The sequence below is a fragment of the Macaca mulatta genome, chromosome 13 (genome assembly GCF_049350105.2).
Source record: "Macaca mulatta isolate MMU2019108-1 chromosome 13, T2T-MMU8v2.0, whole genome shotgun sequence".
In the NCBI taxonomy this organism is placed as follows: domain Eukaryota; kingdom Metazoa; phylum Chordata; class Mammalia; order Primates; family Cercopithecidae; genus Macaca; species Macaca mulatta.
The window spans coordinates 6078298-6099150 of record NC_133418.1 but is presented as its reverse complement, the minus strand read 5'-3'; the positions used below and the strand labels follow the sequence as shown (position 1 = coordinate 6099150).

Genomic DNA, 20853 nt, shown 5'->3' with positions numbered 1-20853 from the left:
ATTAATTAATTAATATCCTCAGTCAATGCTGCACCACGTGATTCTCCCAATGGGATCACTTTCTTACTCCATGCCTTAACGTTTTCCATAAGCCTCTTGTGTGTATACAGCTATAATCTCACTGAGGTTTACCTTCAACGGATCCCAAACACCCTTCAAAATGTAAGTTTTATGAGCCACACTTTCATTGGTGATGGTTGTTTAATTTTGTCTACATATGTGTTTAAAGTTCTTTAATTTTAAAAATTTTATCTGTATAAATTTAAGGGGTACGAGTGCAGTTTTGTTACACGGATGTATTGTATAGTGGTGAAGTCTGGGCTTTTAGTGTAACCATCACCCAAACAGTGTACAAATATTGTACCCATTAAGTAATTTCTCATCCCTCACCCTCTCCCTCCTCCTTCCGTCCTCGCCGATCCCCACTGTCTGTCATTCACACTATGTTCACGTGTATATATTATTTAGCTTCTATTTATAAGTGAGAACACGTGGCATTTGTCTTTCTGTTTCTGAGTTGTTTCACTTAAGATCATGACCTTCAGTTCCATCCATGTTGCTGCAGAAGACATGCTTTCATTCTTTTTTATGGCTGAAGAGCCTTCTGTTGGGTATATATACCACATTTTCTTTATCCATCATCCATTGATTCCAAATCTTTGCTACTGTGAAAAGTGCTGCATAAACATGCGAGTACATGTTTACATAATGATTTTTTATATAATGATATTTTATATAATGATTTTTTTCTTTCCTTTGGGTAGATACCCAGTAGTGGGGTTGGTGGGTCTAACAGTAGTTCTATTTTTTGTTCTTTGAGAAATCTCCATACTGTTTTCCATATGAGTCCTGCTTTTAATGTTTCATCTTTTATTATATTTATCAGGTAATGAGATTTTAAGAATAGAGTTTTTAAATTAGTTGGAATATTTTCATCACTTTCCTGAGACTAGCTAGTTTAGTCAAATAATTTTTTCTACCCACCAAGGCAAACCTCATCAAATTGAGGCATCTATTTATTCATCAAATGGCTATGAGATGAGTGCAGATTAAAGAGACAAATTTTAAGGCTCAGAATCATTGACTGACCAGTGGCACACCCTAGTAACATTCAGAGAGTGAATAGAATTCATCACAAAGAGAGTCACATTCCTGAAGCAGCTGAAGTTTAGATTTGTGATATTGTCTTCAAATAAGGCACTCTATACAGTCACAGAGATACCCCAAATAGCACAATGACAGTGCATTGTGTGTTCTTTTCAAAAAAGCATTCGTTTGTTAAATGAATGCATTTAAAATACACCACATTTTTATAACCCTGTTTTGGAATTTTATCTTTTTAAATATTGCAAAGGAATATTGCAAGCAATATTCCTTGCGATGTTGATTACAATGACTTGGAATAATATGTCCATCATTACCATAGCTTGTCCTTCTAGGGCGTGTGCCTAGCATATTCGTGAGAAGTTGCCAAGGAGGCAAGTGTGGTTGATGGGCCATGATGGAGCAAATGGAATAGAACAAATGGAATAGTCCTGGGTAGAAATTCATACCAAAGAAGTAGCTAAACTGCCCTGGCTTCTCTGTCCCCTTATTTGCTTTGAGAGGCGCCCTTTGGTTTCATAAAATCTCCAGGATGTAGAAAGATCGAAGTATCTTTGCAGATTTTCATTAGGCAATCTCTTTCTGAAGAAGTCTGTAGTTTTCTGCATGTTTTATGTGAACATAAACACAAGTTCCAGACACATTTTTCATACTTCAGAGCAAACCTGTGCATCACAAACTTTTCATGTAATGAAGGCTATTTTCAGCTCCAAATGCCATTGTTTTTGTTTGAGAAGAGAAGAAAATAGTTTTTTTGGGGAGTGGGAATAGTTTGGGCTGTTATTGAAATTGACCTGTTGTGAAAAGATGATTGAGCCCAGAAAACTTCACCTAGATAAAAATAACCAAAAGACTTTCCCCAGGTAAAGCAACCTACAAGTGCTTTTATATTAATGACCTTTCTTCATAAGAGCAATAAAATCATCAGCTTTTTCCCAACATACTTGTAATCGAGGATATGTTTTTTCAGTCTTTCTTCATCACTCTGAACCACCTCACAAAAATTCAATTTAAATACATTTATCCTAATGCATATGTATTCAACTTAATTTACTGAGGGCCTACTAGGTGCCAGGCACTGCTCTAGGCACCCATGATACAGCAGTGAACAAAACAGACAAGGCTCCTGTTCTTACTGAGATTACTCTGAGTGGGCAAGAGAAACAAACGAAGAGACAGAATCTGTCAGGCAGTGATCAGTGCTATGAAGACAGTGAAGCAGTGGGAGGCAGTAGAGAGTGACGGGGTGTTCAGGTGAGTGAGGGAGGGAGCCATGTGGAAGCTGGGAGGGAGAGCATTCCAGGAAGAGGGGCTGGCAGCTACAAAGGCCCTTTCCTGGGCGTGTGCCTAGCATATTCACGAGAAGTTACCAAGGAGGCAAGTGTGGTTGAAAGACCTTGAGAGAGCAAAAGGAAGAGGAGAAGGGAGATATCCAGGGTTCAAATCAATCCAGGCTTTTGAGGCCATGGAAATAACTTTGAATTTACTCTAAATGTGAGGAAAAGCCACTAGAGAGGGTTGGGCAGAGGCACAACATAAGCTTATATTTTAAAAGGGTCACTTTGGTTGCCAGGTGACCGATAGATTAAAAGGGCCAAGAAAGAAAGAGCAAGACCAAGTTGGAAGCTCTTGCAGTAGTGCAGGTGAGAGTTGATGATTATTTGATCAAAACCGGTATGGAAAGGTCGTGAGACATGGTCAGTTCCTGGTTATATTTTGAGGATAGAGCAACAGCTTTCCGACTTACTGAATGTGGGGTACAAGAGAAAGAAAATAGTCCAGGACAACACCAACACCGAGAGTTTTGGCCTGAGAAGCTAGAACGGTGAAGTGGCCATTTGCTGCAATGGGAAAGTCTGGGGAAAGGGCAGGCTTGGCACTGAGTCTTTGGAAATGAAGACTTTTGTTTTAGACATATTAAGTTATGAGGCCTTAGGCCGGGCGCGGTGGCTCAAGCCTGTAATCCCAGCACTTTGGGAGGCCGAGACGGGTGGATCACGAGGTCAGGAGATCGAGACTATCTTGGCTAACACGGTGAAACCCCGTCTCTACTAAAAAATACAAAAAACTAGCCGGGCGAGGTGGCGGGCGCCTGTAGTCCCAGCTACTTGGGAGGCTGAGGCAGGAGAATGGCGTAAACCCGGGAGGCGGAGCTTGCAGTGAGCTGAGATCTGGCCACTGCACTCCAGCCTGGGCGACAGAGCAAGACTCTGTCTCAAAAAAAAAAAAAAAAAAAAAAAAAAGTTATGAGGCCTCTTGGAGATCAAAGGAGAGGTATAAAGCAAGCTGCTGGAATACACACATTCTTACTGCTGAAAGTGGCACTAAAATGAAACATACACTCATCTCAATGTTTCTCCAAGTATATTTTTCATGTTGCTGGTTTTGTACACTGTTGAACAGTATTACACTGGGCTTCCGTTTCTGACCATGAGGGAGCCACTGATACCAGAATAATCCTCCCTCCATAAACAACTACAAAACTGGACCAAGTAGAGAGGAATTGTTTCTTTTGCAGCGAACAACAGGTGACATAAGACTAATCCCTGACAGAAGGGAAACTTAAGGGTGAGTCTCATGACTATCCAAATACCTGCCTGGGGAAAGCTTTCCAACTAAATGCAGCTGAGAGCCGGAGTCCAACCTGAGCACTGTGGTCTGCAAGCTGGGGAGGCACAAATGATAGTTTGGCTCAGCCAAGGCAGCTGGAATCTGTGGTGGGACATAGCAGAGGAGGGAGCTATGCAGAAAGGGGGCCCCAATAGTCCACATGGGGAATGGGGAACGTGTATGAATCTGTTGAGGGATGAGCTGTCCACGTGCAGAGCAAGACCTCTTGTGGTCACCAGACAGCAATTGCCATCATATCGAGAATGGAACAGAGATATTAGAGGCTGAAACGTACTTGACATTGGAGTCCAGCCTGCCAGAGTGAAGAGACCTTGTTCACACCCCATTGACACCGGTGGCATCCAGATGAGACACTGGAAAGCCTGCTCCTTAGAAGCACGAACAAAGCTTATTAAAGAAGGGGCCTTAGATGCAAAGTGGCCCCAAATGCCAAAGGCACTGAGAAACCAAATAATGAGGCAGACCAAATTCAGCTTGTCAGTAAAGGGTGTTTTGTTAGGGGAACTTACAAAAAGAAGCATGATCTTACGTTGCAGCAAGACAGGTAGATCTCTGCACTGCTAGTACCTAGACTCAGGGATTACACGTTTTGGGAGGTGGGGGGGATGTGCTTTGTGTAAGACAGTGAAGGAACACCCTCCAGAACAGGCAAGAATGCTGTCTGTGTCAAAACTACACTCTGTGTGATGACACCAAGGTGGACATGTTCTTCCACGAGGACAGTAAATAAAGTAGGCATCAGGAGGAATTCACAGGACTGGGGCTAATCAGAAGTCAACATGGCGGGTTACTATCCAAGATGGAGTCACTTCTGTCTCCACACGAGTGCTAAAGTAACACCTACTCAAAACCCGTCCTATCAAAGTCTAAAGTCAAATGGGATACGTTCCATCAATACCAAATTTATTGAGAGTGTTTAGCATGAAGGGCTGTTGAATTTTGTCAAAGGCCTTTTCTGCATCTGTTGAGATAATCATGTGGTTTATGTCTTTGGTTCTGTTTATATGCTGGATTATGTTTATTGATTTGTGTATATTGAACCAGCCTTGCATCCCAGGGATGAAGCCGACTTGATCATGGTGGGTAAGTTTTTTGATGTGCTGCTGGATTCGGTTTGCCAGTATTTTATTGAGGATTTTCTCATCTATGTTCATCAGGGATATTGGTCTAAAATCCTCTTATTTTGTTGTGTCTCTGTCAGGCTTTGGTATCAGGATGATGTTGGCCTCATAAAATGAGTTAGGGAGGATTCCCTCTTTTTCTATTGATTGGAATAGTTTCAGAAGGAATGGTACCAGCTCCTCCTTATACCTCTGGTAGAATTCAGCTGTAAATCCGTCTGGTCCTGGACTTTTTTTGGTTGGTAGGCTATTAATTACTGCCTCAATTTCAGAACCTGTTATTGGTCTATTCAGGAATTAAACTTCTTCCTGGTTTAGTCTTGGGAGAGTGTACGTGTCCAGGAATTTATCCATTTCTTCTAGATTTTCTAGTTTATTTGCATAGAGGTGTTTATAGTATTCTCTGATGGTAGTTTGTATTTCTGTGGGGTCGGTGGTGATATCCCTTTTATCATTTTTTGTTACGTCTATTTTATTCTTCTCTCTTTTCTTCTTTGTTAGTCCTTGCTAGCGGTCTATCAATTTGGTTGATCTTTTCAAAAAACCAGCTCCTGGATTCATCGATTTTTTGAAGGGTTTTTTGTGTCTCTATCTCCTTCAGTTCTGCTCTGATCTTAGTTATTTCTTGCCTTCTGCTAGCTTTTGAATGTGTTTGCTCTTGCTTCTCTAGTTCTTTTAATTGTGATGTTAGGGTGTCAGTTTTAGATCTTGCCTGCTTTCTCTTGTGGGCATTTAGTGCTATAAATTTCCCTCTACACACTGCTTTAAGTGTGTCCCAGAGATTCTGGTATGTTGTATCTTTGTTCTCATTAATTTCAAAGAACATCTTTATTTCTGCCTTCATTTCGTTATGTACCCAGTAGTCATTCAGGAGCAGGTTGTTCAGTTTCCATGTAGTTGAGTGGTTTTGAGTGAATTTCTTAATCCTGAGTTCTAGTTTGATTACACTGTGGTCTGAGAGACAGTTTGATATAATTTCTGTTCTTTTACATTTGCTGAGGAGTGCTTTACTTCCAACAATGTGGTCAATTTTGGAATAAGTGTGATGTGGTGCTGAGGAGAATATATAATCTGTTGATTTGGGGTGGAGGGTTCTATAGATGTCTATTAGGTCCACCTGGTGCAGAACTGAGTTCAATTCCTGGATATCCTTGCTAACTTTCTGTCTTGTTGATCTGTCTAATGTTTACAGTGGGGTGTTAAAGTCTCCCATTATTATTGTGTGGGAGTCTAAGTCTCTTTGTAAGTCTCTAAGGACTTGCTTTATGAATCTGGGTACTCCTGTATTGGGTGCATATATATTTAGGATAGTTAGCTCTTCTTGTTGAATTGATCCCTTTACCATTCCCACAACCAATATTATACTGAATGGGCAAAAACTGGAAGCATTCCCTTTGAAAACTGGCACAAGACAGGGATGCCCTCTCTCACCATTCCTATTCTACACAGTGTTGGAAGATCTGGCCAGGGCCATCAAGCAGGAGAAAGAAATAAAGGGTATTCAATTAGGAAAAGAGAAAGTCAAATTGTCCCTGTTTGCAGATGACATGATTGTATATTTAGAGAGCCCCATCATCTCAGCCCAGAATCTCTTTAAGCTGATAAGCAACTTCAGCAAAGTCTCAGGATACAGAATCTATGTGCAAAAATCACAAGCATTCTTATATACCAATAACAGACAAACAGAGAGCCAAATCATGAATGAACTCTCATTCACAATTGCTTCAAAGAGAATAAAATACCTAGGAATCCAACTTACAAGGGATGTGAAAGACCTCTTCAAGGAGAACTACAAACCACTGCTCAATGAAATAAAAGAGGACACAAACAAATGGAAGAACATTTCATGCTCATGGATGGGAAGAATCAATATCATGAAAATGGCCATGCTGCTCAAGGTAATTTATAGATTCAATACCATCCCCATTAAGCTACCAGAGACTTTCTTCACAGAATTGGAAAAAACTACTTTAAAGTTCACATGGAACCAAAAAAAGAGCCTGCATTGCCAAGACAATCCTAAGCCAAAAGAACAAAGCTGGAAGCATCACACTACCTGACTTCAAAGTATACTACAAGGCTACAGTAACCAAAACAGCATAGTACTGGTACCAAAACAGATATATAGACCAATGGAACAGAACAGAGCCCTCAGAAATAATACCACACATCTACAGCCATCTGATCTTTGACAAACCTGACAAAAACAAGAAGTGGGGAAAGGATTCCCTATTTAATAAATGGTGCTGGGAAAACTGGCTAGTCATATGTAGAAAGCTGAAATTGGATCCCTTCCTTACATCTCATACAAAAATTAATTCAAGATGGATTAGAGACTTAAATGTTAGACCTAAACCCATAAAAACCCTAGAAGAAAACCTAGTTAATACCATTCAGGACATAGGCATGGTCAAGGACTTCATGTCTAAAACACCAAAAGCAATTGCAACAAAAGCCAAAATTGACAAATGGGATCTAATTAAACTAAAGAGCTTCTGCACAGCAAAAGAAACTACCATCAGAGTGAACAGGCAACATACAGAATGGGAGAAAAGTTTTGCAATTTACTCATCTGACAAAGGGCTAATATCCAGAATCTACAAAGAACTCAAACAAATTTACAAGAAAAAAAACAAACAACCCCATCAAAAAGTGTGTGAAGGATATGAACAGACACGTCTCAAAAGAAGACATTTATGCAGCCAACAGACATATGAAAAAATGCTCAGCCAGGCACAGTGGCTCACGCCTGTAATCCCAGCACTTTGGGAAGCCGAGGCGGGTGGATCATGAGGTCAGGAGTTTGAGACCAGCATGGCCAAGATGGTGAAAACCCCGTCTCTACTAAAAAAATTACAAAAATTAGCCGGGCCTGGTGGTGCACGCCTGTAGTCCCAGCCACTTGGGAGGCTGAGGCAGAAGAATCACTTGAACCTGGGAGGCAGAGGTTGCAGTGAGCCAAGATTGTGCCATTGCACTCCAGCCTGGGTGACAAGAACGAAACTCCATCTAAAAAATAAATAAATAAATAAATGCTCATCATCACTGGCCATCAGAGAAATGCAAATCAAAACCACAATGAGATACCATCTCACACCAGTTAGAATGGCAATCATTAAAAAGTCAGGAAACAACAGGTGCTGGAGAGGATGTGGAGAAATAGGAACACTTTTACACTGTTGGTGGGACTGTAAACTGGTTCAACCATTGTGGAAGACAGTGTGGCGATTCCTCAAGGATCTAGAACTAGAAATACCATTTGACCCAGCCTTCCCATTACTGGGGATATACCCAAAGGATTATAAATCATGCTGCTATAAAGACACATGAACACATATGTTTATTGTGGCACTATTCACAATAGCAAAGACTTGGAACCAACCCAAATGTCCATCAGTGACAGACTGGATTAAGAAAATGTGGCACATATACACCATGGAATACTATGCGGCCATAAAAAAGGATGAGTTCATGTCCTTTGTAGGGACATGGATGCCGCTGGAAACCATCATTCTCAGCAAACTATTGCAAGAACAGAAAACCAAACACCGCATGTTCTAACTCATAGGTGGGAATTGAACATTGAGATCACCTGGACACAGGAAGGGGAACATCACACACTGGAACCTGTTGTGGGGTCGGGGGAGGGAGGAGGGATAGCATTAGGAGATATAACTAATGTAAATGACGAGTTGATGGGTGCAGCACACCAACGTGGCACATGTATACATATGTAACAAACCTGCACGTTGTGCACATGTACCCTAGAACTTAAAGTATAATAAAAAATAAAAATAAAAAAATAAAGTTGAAGGGTTTTAGAACAAGGTTCACATGGGATAAAGAGATTAGCAGATGAGTCCTGCCAAATTAGAAGGGCTTGGAAAGTGTCTTGAACTTTCCATATATCTGCACTAACCAAGTATAAAAATTAGCCTACATAAATTCACATTGATCGACACTAATTAATAACTCTGTTAAAACAAGTATCAACACTTCTCAGAGAAAGAACAGAAATCAGTGTTCTCTAAAATGCACTATCACAATGTCCAATGAACAATCAAGAAGGGCTAGGCATACAAAGTAACAGGATAATGTGAACCACAGTTATTACTGTTTAAAAAGCAGTCAGTTGAAAGCAAACCTAAAATGGACCAGATTTTAGGATTAGCCAAAAAGACTTTAAAGCAGCTGTCAAACTTCTGTTCATTGAATTAGAGCAAAATGTGGTCTTGGTGAGTGAACAGGTAGGGAATCTCAGCAGAGAGATGAAAACTATGTAAAATAAAAATTCTTGAAATGAAAAGCGGCCGGGCTTGGTGGCTCACGCCTGTAATCCCAGCACTTTGGGAGGCCGAGACGGGCGGATCACGAGGTCAGGAGATCGAGACCATCCTGGTTAACATGGTGAAACCCCGTCTCTACTAAAAATACAAAAAAAAAAATTAGCCGGGCGTGGTGGCAGCTACTCGGGAGGCTGAGGCAGGAGAATGGCATGAACCTGGGGGGCAGAGCTTGCAGTGAGTGGAGATCGCACCACTGCACTCCAGCCTGGGCAACAGAGCGAGACTGTCTCAAAAAAAAAAGAAATGAAAAGCTAAAGTGTTATTTGGGAGTTAAAAAAGGATTCTGTGTACAATTAAAATGGAAACTCATGTTTAAAAAGATTTAAATGGGTTAATTGACTGCAGTACTTCTAAGCACCTTTAGTATGCTACACGCATGATGAATCTCTAAAACAAGATGATAGATACAAGGCTTGCCACACATTTGACTGCAGAACTCAACTCGCCCAGAGACAGTAATCTGCAGAACATAATTGAGACTTGGACTTTATGCTTGGATCTCTTCCAGCTGTGCCCATTCTCTGACCTTCCATGCTCTCCCATATCGCCACACCTCTGAACCCTACTTCCTCTGCTTTGAAACCCTTTACGCTCCCACATTTATCTGATTAACTATTCATCCTTCAAAACTTATCCTAACCATCCTCATCTTTCTGAAGGCTTCCCCAGCCCCCTCTCATAGAATCGGCCACTCCTTCTCCTGAGATTCCCGAGCACTTTGTAGAAACATCGCCTGAGTCATCATGTGCCATGCTGCAATATAATGATATGTTTATGTGGCTCTTCTTGTGACCTCCTTGCGGGGGCTGTCGCCTCCTCAAGAGCAGTGACCAATCTCATTCATCTCGATGTCCTCAATACACAATATGAGGCCAGGGATTGGCAGCATCATAACTGTTGAGTGAGCAATGCCTTACTTCCAAAGATGACAGTCCATGGAAATCAAGGATCATGACTGAGATGATCCACCCTGCAATATTTAGCAGCATTAAGACAAGTCACTGCAATCCTCTGAGGTGGAGGATTTCATGATCACTAGGAACACAAACTCGATGGCCAGGGTTCGCATCTACACTTTATCACTTGTTATCTGTACACCCTGGAGCAACTTGAATAAGTTCCTTTAGCTCGGATTCTCCATCTGGAAAATGAGGAGAGTAGCCTCCTCTACCTGACAGGATGTGTGGGGATTAAATGAGATAATTCATGTAACAGAGCTGCAAAGCCCGACACATAGAAAGCACTCAGTGAGCAGTGGCTATTTATGTTACTACCTTTTCCTGCTTGTCACCTGCCTGCCACCACCTCCCTTCCTATGTTCAGAGAGTTATCAGCAGGCTCCCCTCTCCCCTCTAGCTTCCTTACCCCTGACCCCTGTCTGTTACTACCACCCATGACCAACACTTGTCCACCTGTTCATACCCAGGGGCAGCCTGAGCTGCCAGCATGCACCCATCCTCACGTGCACCTCCAGGGCCGTATGCACAGGCCCAACTCATCCCTCAAGGCCAGATTCGAGCTGAGTCTGCCTATGAAGCTTCACCAACCCTTGGCCTCCCCCTTCCCTCCTGTAGCATTAGTTTGGTCCACGTGATGAGCATTTGGCCGTGTACTCCCATTGTTTCACATAGGCGAGAGCTCCTCCCTCAGAAAGATGATGGTCCTTCTGGGCAGAGGCCTAAGTTCATTCCATTTCCTTCTGTGACTGGCTCCTAAATTCAAGACCCAGGCAAGGGCCATGGCAGGATACTGAGAGTGCAACAGCACATCACGCCGTCTCTATAGATGTTCCCTGAGGTCGCAATGATGAGATAGCAGGAGTCCCACAACCAGCTGCCTCCAGAGTCCAGGCAGCAGGTTCTGTGTGAGATCTTCAAGGTTTTCGATGACTGAACCTTATACTCAGTGGTGTGATGTTATCTAAAATGGTTTGATGATCTCGGGCTGCATGAATAGAAGCTCAGGTTCCAGGACAAAGGCAAGGGTTTTGTGTCCTCTCAACTGGTGTGACGTTGTGTTTCATCCCTGCACACTGATGGATTGTCGTGGCAACACCAAAAACAGACAAACGAACGAAGCACGAATGTCTAGTAGTCTAGAAATGACCTCTGATGGGGAACAGTTGGAAACATAAGAATTTTCCATTGAGAACATATAATCATGTGATGTTAAAGTTATATTATGTTAATTTATATTATGTTAAAGTTATATTATGTTATGTTAATCGTGTGTGATATTAAAGGGATAAAGATTGTTAGGGGTTTTTTTTTAACCTTAAAATTTAGCGTTGATAGTGACGTAGCTACAACATCCTAGCAAGCTGTTGGGTTTTTTTTTTTGTTAAATCAAATTGCCATATGCTAAACCTTGTTGACCAAGTTATTTGGAAACATGCTTTCTTCTTCCTTTCCCCCATCCCAATCTTAACTATAGAAGAGTCAGCCCACAGTACTCTCCTCCAATCAGGGCTTTAAAACGCTATGAGCTATCTCACACGAAAGGTGAGGTCTGGAAATCAGTGGGAAGAGTAGTCTGTAAACTGAGCATTCAGTGTAGGAAGTCAGTGAATATTATCTTGAAAAACTGGAATTATGTTACTGAAGAAGTGTAAGGTGACTATTTATGTCCACATGAGATCATAAGGAAGAGAGACTCAGCAGACACAGCCAACGGCGGGACCCACACTGCAAGACCTAATGATAATTAAACAGTCTGAGAGGCTTACAATGCTCAGAGAAATAAAGGAAAGGACAGAATCCACAGGGCAGGGAGAGGATATTGGGGAAAATCAGGAAGCAAATGGAAATAAAATAGATAGCCATTAAGGTTAAAACACTCCCTAGGTAAGTTAGACTAGATGACTAGATAGAGGGCTTGTGGTTTGGAAGATGATTCTGAGGAAATCAGACCAAAACACAGAGAAAGAGCAGAAATTATGAAAGTGAAATCAATGTAATGTGAAGAGTAGAATGACAAATTCAATGTAAATCTAATAGGGATTCGAAGGAGAGAATAGGGAGAGTAAGGGAGAGGCAACATATTGAAGAGATAATGGAGCAGAATTCACCAGAATTGAAGAAGGGTGACTGCTCAAACTGAAAAGGCACACAGAAATATGAGCAGGATGCATGAAAATAAATCCACCTGTAGTCTCACCGTAGTGACACTGAGGAGTGTCAAATACAAAGACCAAATATTAAGGTTTTCCTAAGAAAGGGAACTAATGTAAGTTACTGAGAAGCTATATCCTGTCTTTTCTGCTGGGCTGGTGGGATGGTGGCTGGTGGGCTGGTGGGCTGGTGACTTGTGGGTTGGTGGGCTGGTGGCTGGTGGCTGGTGGGCTGGTGGACTGGTGGGGCTGGTGAGCTAGTGGACTGGTGGCTGGTGAGCTAGTGGACTGGTGGCTGGTGAGCTAGTGGGCTGGTGGCTGGTGAGCTAGTGGACTGGTGGCTGGTGGGCTGGTGGGCTGGTGGCTGGTGAGCTGGTGGGCTGGTGGCTGGTGAGCTGGTAGACTGGTGGCTGGTGGGCTCGTGGGCTGGTGGCTGGTGAGCTGGTGGGCTGGTGGCTGGTGAGCTAGTGGGCTGGTGGCTGGTGGGCTGGTGGGGCTGGTGGGCTGGTGAGCTAGTGGGCTGGTGAGCTAGTGGGCTGGTGGCTGGTGGGCTGGTGGGCTGGTGGGCTAGTGGGCTGGTGAGCTAGTGGGCTGGTGACTGGTGGGCTGGTGGGCTGGTGGGCTAGTGGGCTGGTGGGCTGGTGGCTGGTGAGTTAGTGACTGGTGGGCTGGTGGGCTAGTGGCTGGTGAGTTAGTGACTGGTGGGCTGGTGGACTGGTGGCTGGTGAGTTAGTGACTGTTGGGCTGGTGGGCTAGTGGCTGGTGGGCTGGTGGGCTGGTGGGCTAGTGGCTGGTGGGCTACTGGCCTAATGGCTAGTGGGCTGGTGGGCTGGTGGCTGGTGGGCTAGTGGCTGGTGGGCTAGTGGCTGGTAGGCTGCTGGGCTGGTGGCTGGTGGGCTGCTGGGGTGGTGGCTGGTGGGCTGGTGGCTAGTGTCTGGTGGGCTAGTGGCTGGTAGGCTGCTGGGCTGGTGGCTGGTGGCTGGTGGCTGGTGGGCTGGTGGGCTGGTGGCTGGTGACTGACGGTCTTCAGCTTCCAGCCAGAGAATGCAGCAAGAACGGAGAAGTAGCCAGTTACTCTCCAAGCGAAGGTCAGGCTACTTGAGCGAGACATTCAGACCAAGAAGAAGGTGTTGATTTCATCCAAACCACTCTGCAAGTCCGTCTTGTTAAGATTTGTTGCTAACGTGGGTTTGGGCTTTCACTCTTTAACATGTGTGGGCTTGCCTGTGCATGCATGTAGGGCAGTGGTGTCAGGCATCTTAAATTATCTGCAATCCATCTCCTCTTTTTTAGTAACGTACATAAAAGGCTAATGAAAATCTCCCAAAGCAAGAGTTCTCAATCCTGGCTGCAGGCGAGAATACACCAAAGCCCAGGTGAGCCCGTGTTTAAACTCTCTGGAAAGTGACATCGATGATATAGACAAGTCTGTGTCACGAGGCCTCCTCCTCTGTCCATGTCCTGAAGGAACTCAGCCATGTGCCTGCAATACATGTCAACTGCCTCTCCGAGCATCAAGTCCCGTGAGGCTGCCCGAGCGATGATGGGGTTCCTGGTCCCCTGCGTTCTCCATCCTTTCGTAATCACGGTTGTGTCCACTGCATGCCCCCACTCCTGTTGTAAACTTAAGCCTCACCACAGGCAGGGATGAAAGACACTTTCTCTTGAGACAACTGACTCGGGTAAAATGTAAATATGACCTTTGGGAACTGCTAACCTGACTACCCGAGGGTTGATTCCAGTAAAAAGAATATTTTCATCATTTTCACTTGCAGAAGTGCAAAGAGATGACAAGCATCGAGTTCTGTTGTAAACGTCGTCACCCAGAAAGCTTTACCCCAGCTTTGGAGTCAGAGTCTGCTGGGATGTACTTGTTGAAACTACTTCTTTCACATGTGGGAGGCTGCACAAATCCCTGGTTTTAGGACCTTCAGTTTCTTCTCAGTAGAAAGAATGAGCGGGCTGGACTGGACTTTTGGCTTGTGGTCCACGGGATTCAAGGTTCGGACCTCCAGGAAACTCTCCAAATCAGGGACTTCGCAGATGGGACCCGGGCTTTGGTATTTTAAGAAGCCCCCACAGATGACACTGACATATACTGCTGGCTACTGACCTCAATTACTTTAATTCCTAACATTTTATATTCAAACCCCCAGTTTGTAGACAAAGGAAAACAGTGTCTAATAATAATGCTAAAAATTCCCTCACAAAACTTTAGTACTATGACTCCATTTAAATTGGATTTTTCAAAAGAAAAGAAACCTTAGATAATTAATTTATTTATAATAAAAGAAATCCAAATACCAATCCCAGCACTTTGGGAGGCTGAGACAGGCAGATCACAAGGTCAGGAGATCGAGACCATCCTGGCTAACATGGTGAAACCCCGTCTCTACTAAAAAATACAAAAAACTAGCCGGGCGTGGTGGCGGGCGCCTGTAGTCCCAGCTACTCGGGAGGCTGAGGCAGGAGAATGGCGTGAACCTGGGAGGCAGAGCTTGCAGTGAGCTGAGATCCGGTCACTGCAGTCCAGCCTGGAAGACAGCGAGACTCCGTCTCAAAAAAAAAAAAAAAAAAAAGAAATCCAAGTACCAATGCTGTATTAACCAATATGGTTCCAATATATATATACTCATCATTTAAGTGAAACAAAGTACTTGGTTTAGGAGGAATACTACTAAGACATGCCTTAGTTAGGAAATGGTCTATAATATTTATGATGATAAAAGGGCAGTGTAGGAGTCTTCAAGCAAAACTACCTCATTTCATTACCAAATCATTAGACCTGAGAATCAGGTCTTACATCAGGGATGAGAATAAAGAACTGAAACTTACCCTGGAATTGAGAACAGAAACTGAAGCCGTGGCTAAAAAGCAGAAGAGAGCTGTAGAGAAAACACCTTTTTATCATAGCACCCAATGGGTGAGCAAGAAAGAAGTGACGAAAGGAAAATCCTGGTGGGCGAGGCTCAGGGTGCCGCCGAGTGCTGGTCTCTCTGGCCTGTGCGGAGAGGCATGAGCACCGTCTCAGCATCCGAGGATGAACTAGACGCTACACCCCAGCACAGGCAGTGCGCGCCTCCACTCCCACCCCTCACCTCTGGGCAGAGGTGGGGCTGGACTACAACTCTAAAGCTATTAAGTGCCTCATCCTGTCAAAATCAAGCCTCAGAATAGAAACTGAGTTGACTTATAGAAAAATGAAGTTGTTTTTCTTGCACACACAAGTTTGTAGACGGGTACATCTATCTCCCTGCCACAGGGTCACCGTGGTGGTTACCTTTGTTTCACTCTGCTCTTTGGCCCAAATGGAGATCTTGGCATACCCTGAGTCCTTCCTGCTCCTTCTGCTTCTTCAAGTATAGATTGCTCCTTCCTCCCTCCGTTAGCAGTGGGAGAATTTATTCATTCGCTCCCTCATTTCGTTCATTTGTTCTATAAACACCACATGTCAGAGACCACTTCAGGCAACGGAAATAATAGCAAGAGGCTGGGCGCGGTGGCTCACGCCTGTAACCCCAGCACTTTGGGAGGCCGAGGTGGGAGGATCACCTGAGGTCAGGAGTTCGAGACCAGCCTGGCCAACATGGTGAAACCTCGTCTCTACTAAAAGTACAAAAATTAGCCAAGTGTGGTGGTGGGTGCCTGTAATCCCAGCTACTCAGGAGGCTGAGGCAGGAGAATCGCTTGAACCCAGGAAGCAGAGCTTGCAGTGAGCCAAGATCATGCCATTGTACTCCAGCCTGGGTAACAAGAGTGAAACTGTGTCTCAAAAAAAAAAAAAAGAAAGAAAGAAAGAAAGAGAAAGAAAGAAAGAGGGAGGGAGGGCAAGCAAGCAAAGCAGGGAAAAGGACAAGTTCCTTTTCTCCTGAAGACTACATTTTGAAGGTGAGCAACAGACAGTAAACAAATAAATATATAACGTGTCAAGTGGTGACAAGTGCTCTGAAGATAAATATAGTAGGGAAAAGGAATGAAGAGAGACAGGAGGCAGATGCTATTTTAGAGGCGGTCAGGGGGGCCTCTGTGTTGACCTGACATTTGAGCAGAGAGGTCTGTGAACTTATAAAAATGCTTTATACGCAGGATCACCACAGATAATCAGCCAGCTGGCACAGCAGGGGAACTGTTCCCTCAGCAGTACACCCAGAGCTTTGTCACAGTGTAAGGCTAAATCAAACGACCTCTAAAAGAGGCGTAAATGCCACCTGCGTATGCATCCCCACTGATGAAAGAGAAACCGACCAAAAATAAAAACTGGTAGCAGTAGAAATGGGCTCCCATTCAAAACAGTGTTCCTGTAAACATCTATTGAATTACTTATCAAAATAATAGACTGTGACAAAATATAAATACCTAAAACTATCCAAAGAGTATTGCTCAATCATGTTTTTCTGTATACTGCATTGATCTGAAAATGTTGAGAAAAGGTTTAGAAGCGCATGCTCCCCCAGGCACAGTGGCTCACTCCTGTAATCCCAACACTTTGGGAGGCCAAGGCAGGAGGATCACTTGAGGCCAGGAACTCCAGACTAGCATGGGCAACATAGCAAGATCCTATCTTTACAAAAAAATTTAAAAATTATCAGGGCACGGTGGCATGCACATGTAACCCCGGCTACTCAGAAGGCTGAGGTGGGAGGATCCTTGAGCCCAGAAGTGTGAGGCTGCAATAAGCTATGATGGTGCCAACTGCATTCCAGGCCAAGGAACAGAGTGAGACCTCATCTCTAAATAAAAATAGAAGTTCAAGGTCCCAGCCATGTTCCAAGGTTCCACAGAGACACAGAATACGGCTTATGGAAGGCCTCTTCTCAACTGCAAGTGAGAAGCAGAAGGTGTGTGGAGTGTAGACAGTGAGACTTCATCATGGTCAGGCGGGCCTACGTCTGAATGGAACTGAGACAGGGATGCTAAATAACTTGCCCCAAAGCACACAGCCAGTGAGGCAGGAAGCCAGTATTAAACCTCAGGCAAATCTCAGGGGAATTTGATGGAGAAAAAAAGTCAATCTTAAGAGGTCACATACTGTCTAATTCCATAACATTCTTGTGTAACATTCTTGAAACAAAATTATCAAAATGGAGAATGGGTTCTGGGTTAGAGGGGTAGAGAGGGAGGTGGCTGGAGCCATAGCAGGGTAGGATGAGAAGTCAGGTGGCGATGGAACAGGTCTGGGTCTTGATTGTGGTGGTAGTGTGATACCGAAATCTATGTGTGATACAGTTGCACAGAATGAAATACACACACACACACACGAATGTATTTAAGCTGGTGAAATCTGAAAAAGTTCTGTGGATTGTCCCAGTGTCAGTTTCCCGGTTTCAGTAGTGTTCAGTGGTATGCAAGGTATTACCACGGGGTGAAACTGAATGAAGGGTACACAGGATTTCTGTTTTTATTTCTTACAGCTGTGCATGAATCTATAATTACTTCAAAATAAAAAGTTAAAAACCAACCAAACAAAAAGCAACTCAGGCAGTCGTAGGCTTGAGCCTAAGCCTTAACCGTGATGTAGAGCCAGTAGCTGTGAAACTTCTATGAATCAAGAGATTTTTCAATTAAACAATATGATATTTAACAATTTCTATTATTCTGCGATGTTCTGTTTACCTTTTTAATGGACAAGGAAAACAAATCTAATTTAATATAGCTTTTGAATGTGTGTATTAAGTATTTTATCTAAACCCTTACTTTCTCATAATATAACCCACATAAAACATCCCGATGCAACATAAGTGGAGAAAACAGCTTCTAAAATATCTGCATTACTTTCTTTCATAAGTCCCCATTAAAATACAAACTTCTATACCTAGAAAAGTAATCAGGAAGCAAAAGCTTTAAAATAATCCTCGGCCAGGTGTGGTGGCTCATGCCTATAATCCCAGCTCCTCGGAAGGCTGAGGCTGGAGAATCACTTGAGCCTGGGAGGCAGAGGTTGCAGTGAGGCGAGATTGGGCCACTGCACTCCAGCCTGGGCGACAGAGCACGACTACGTCTCAAAAAATAAAAAAAATTAGAAAAATTAATCCTCAATGTCCAGCACCATGGACTGAACTGTCCATGTAACACTGGCGCGTTTCTACTGCATTTGTGGACGGCTGTAGGGAGAAGGGAGTCTCTTTGCTTTTCGTGCCTTCTACAAGTGTCCCCCAAAACCATAGTAAAAGTAACATCTCTTTTGTTCACCTTTCGTTGTTTTGATTTTTCTGAAATTTTACATTTTAGGCTCTGGAGGATCCTATATCGTATGTACAGCAGCAACCTGTGCAAACTGTTATGCTTAATTGTGGGACAATGTATTTTTAAACTAGCATTTACAAAGCAAATTTGAGATAGTACAGGATGGTGACCTGGCTCTGCAAAGACCACAGGCAAGGAGGCAGAACAGTCTGGCAAGACTGTGATCCGGGAATGCAAAGCTGGGCCTGAGAAGGAGGAGGGGAAATTCCCCCAGAGAGGCCTGGGAGCCCTGGGGAACCAGAGAGCAGGGAAAGGACAAGCCCGACCGATCCGTGAACTCCTGGGGAGAGCTGGGGAGCAAAGATCCTCTTGGTCCCAAGCAAGGCAGCTTAGGGACAGTCACAGCTCTGGAAAACCTGGCTCTCCTTCACTTCCTCTGCCTGCCCCTTCTCCCTTCCTAGAATAGGAACAGATTGCTTGAGAAAAAATTAAATAATGTTTTCATTGTAAATTTGAGAATTTATCAATGAGCAACATTTTCTGCTCGTGGGCCTCAGGCAGCTGCATGATCTACATCCCAGGACCTGGGTGCCGGGTGACAATGACAAGAGCTTTGATGGGGATGGTGCCAGAGCAGAGCTCAGGAGAGGGTGACTTGAGCAAAGATTTAACATGTAGTTCATTTCGCTTTCCTGCTTTTTAGTATTTGTATTTGATTCCAGACTTTCCCATTAAGTACCTGTAATCCCAGCACTTTGGGAGGCCAAGGTGGGAGGATCACTTGAGCTCAAGAGTTCAAGACCAGCCTGGGCAACATAGTGAGACCCCCATCTCTACTAAAATAAATAAAAATTAGCTGGGCATGGTGGTGTGTGCCTGTAGTACCAGCTACCTGGGAGGCTGAGTTGGGAGAATCATTGAGCCCGGGAGGTCAAGGCTACAGTGAGCCGTGATGGCGCCACTGTAGTCCAACCTGTGCAACAGAGCAGAACCCGTCTCAAAAACACAAAATATCAAAGGGGTAGGGGGAATCGGCTTTCCCATTAATTTCTGATGAACCCCAAAATGGGTTACCGTTGGTGATTTTACAGCCTGCAGCAGTCAGTGCAAGGACTTTCAGATTCCCACGTGTGAGCCTTAGGCCTGGCGGGAATGATATGCGGCAGAATCGGCCAGGCTCACAGTGATCCTCTCACCGCCCTTGTTACCTACAGGAATAGAAGAGCACCCAGGACTGCGGGGCACTGAAATACTCCACCCTCAGCCCCACCCCCTCCCAGACACAGTTGGTGGGCCCTGCCTCTACTCCTGCACCTGAAAATGAGTCTGACATTCTGGTTCTGTCTGTTCCGTGCAGACTTCAGCGGACGTGTTTTATGCCATGGGGTTGGAGTAACAGGAACACACATCTTCAGGGACAGGACTGAAGCTGATGAGAGGCACATAGAGAAAAAGTTCCCTCAGAGACGTTCCTTTTCCAAGTGTTATCCTTTCCTGGGACGCAGCCACAGCCCCGTCCTCAGGGCTCCATGGCACACTTCCTTTTCCTCATGATAACGTCTACCTTTCCGGCCCAATCTGGTCTGAGTTCGTTTTCCTCACCTTCCAAGGAAGTGTCTGCTGAGCGGTGGTGGAGTCTGCAGGGCCAGCGGCTGTGCTGCTTCGCTCAGCACTGTGGCTCCTGTGCTGGTACATCTGCTAGCATGTAACAGGGGCTCAGTGAGTATATACTGAGCTAATGCATGAACGATATGCTGAGCATCATATGCCCTGTGTGGGACGAACCTTCAGGAACAAGTGCGCCAGAAAAGAGAGCTCCCCGCTTGGCGGGAAGGGTGGAGGGATGGTGGGGACAGCTGTGTGAGGAAAGATATTTAGAGCAGGAGCCTCGCTGGTTGGCAAGGGAGAGCTAAGTTGTTCATCTGTCATTAGTCTCCATCCAAAACCTTCTAAACGCCTCCTTCATATTTTGATGATTTCCCAGGTTGTGAACTCACCTTCGAGTGTGGAACCCAGATCCTACCCTTCTCAGCCTTCCTTCCACTGGGATGCAGACCTGTGATTGGGTTCCATCCGCCCGATGAAGTCAGCGTGAGATGCCGATTAGAAGCCAGCCGCAAGAGGAAGTGGGCAGGGCCTAGGCCCCCATGTTGTCCATGTGGTGGAGGCAGAGGCAGGGTGCTTCTGAGACCTCAGACGTTCCTTACCAGGTTGATTCCATGAAGAGATTGTGGATGCTATCCCTAAAAGCTCAGCCCAATATGTGCCTTCAGCCATTTTAATAACAGTGTGATTTTTCTAATAAGTTCCCTCCAGTTTAAACTATAGAGAGAGGATACAGGTTAGAGAAGCTGAAATC

General features: G+C 44.3%; 1 protein-coding gene across 1 annotated transcript in view; it reads left to right on the top strand.

The window, feature by feature from the left end:
* LOC144333672 (uncharacterized) overlaps nt 1-20573 on the top strand; it is a 111565-nt gene extending 90992 nt beyond the window's left edge. Inside the window, exon 3 of the mRNA XM_077958831.1 lies at nt 20479-20573. The gene's annotated coding sequence lies outside the window, so the exon portion shown is untranslated. The remainder of the gene's footprint in view (nt 1-20478) is intronic.
* The last annotated feature ends 280 nt before the right edge of the window (nt 20574-20853 follow it).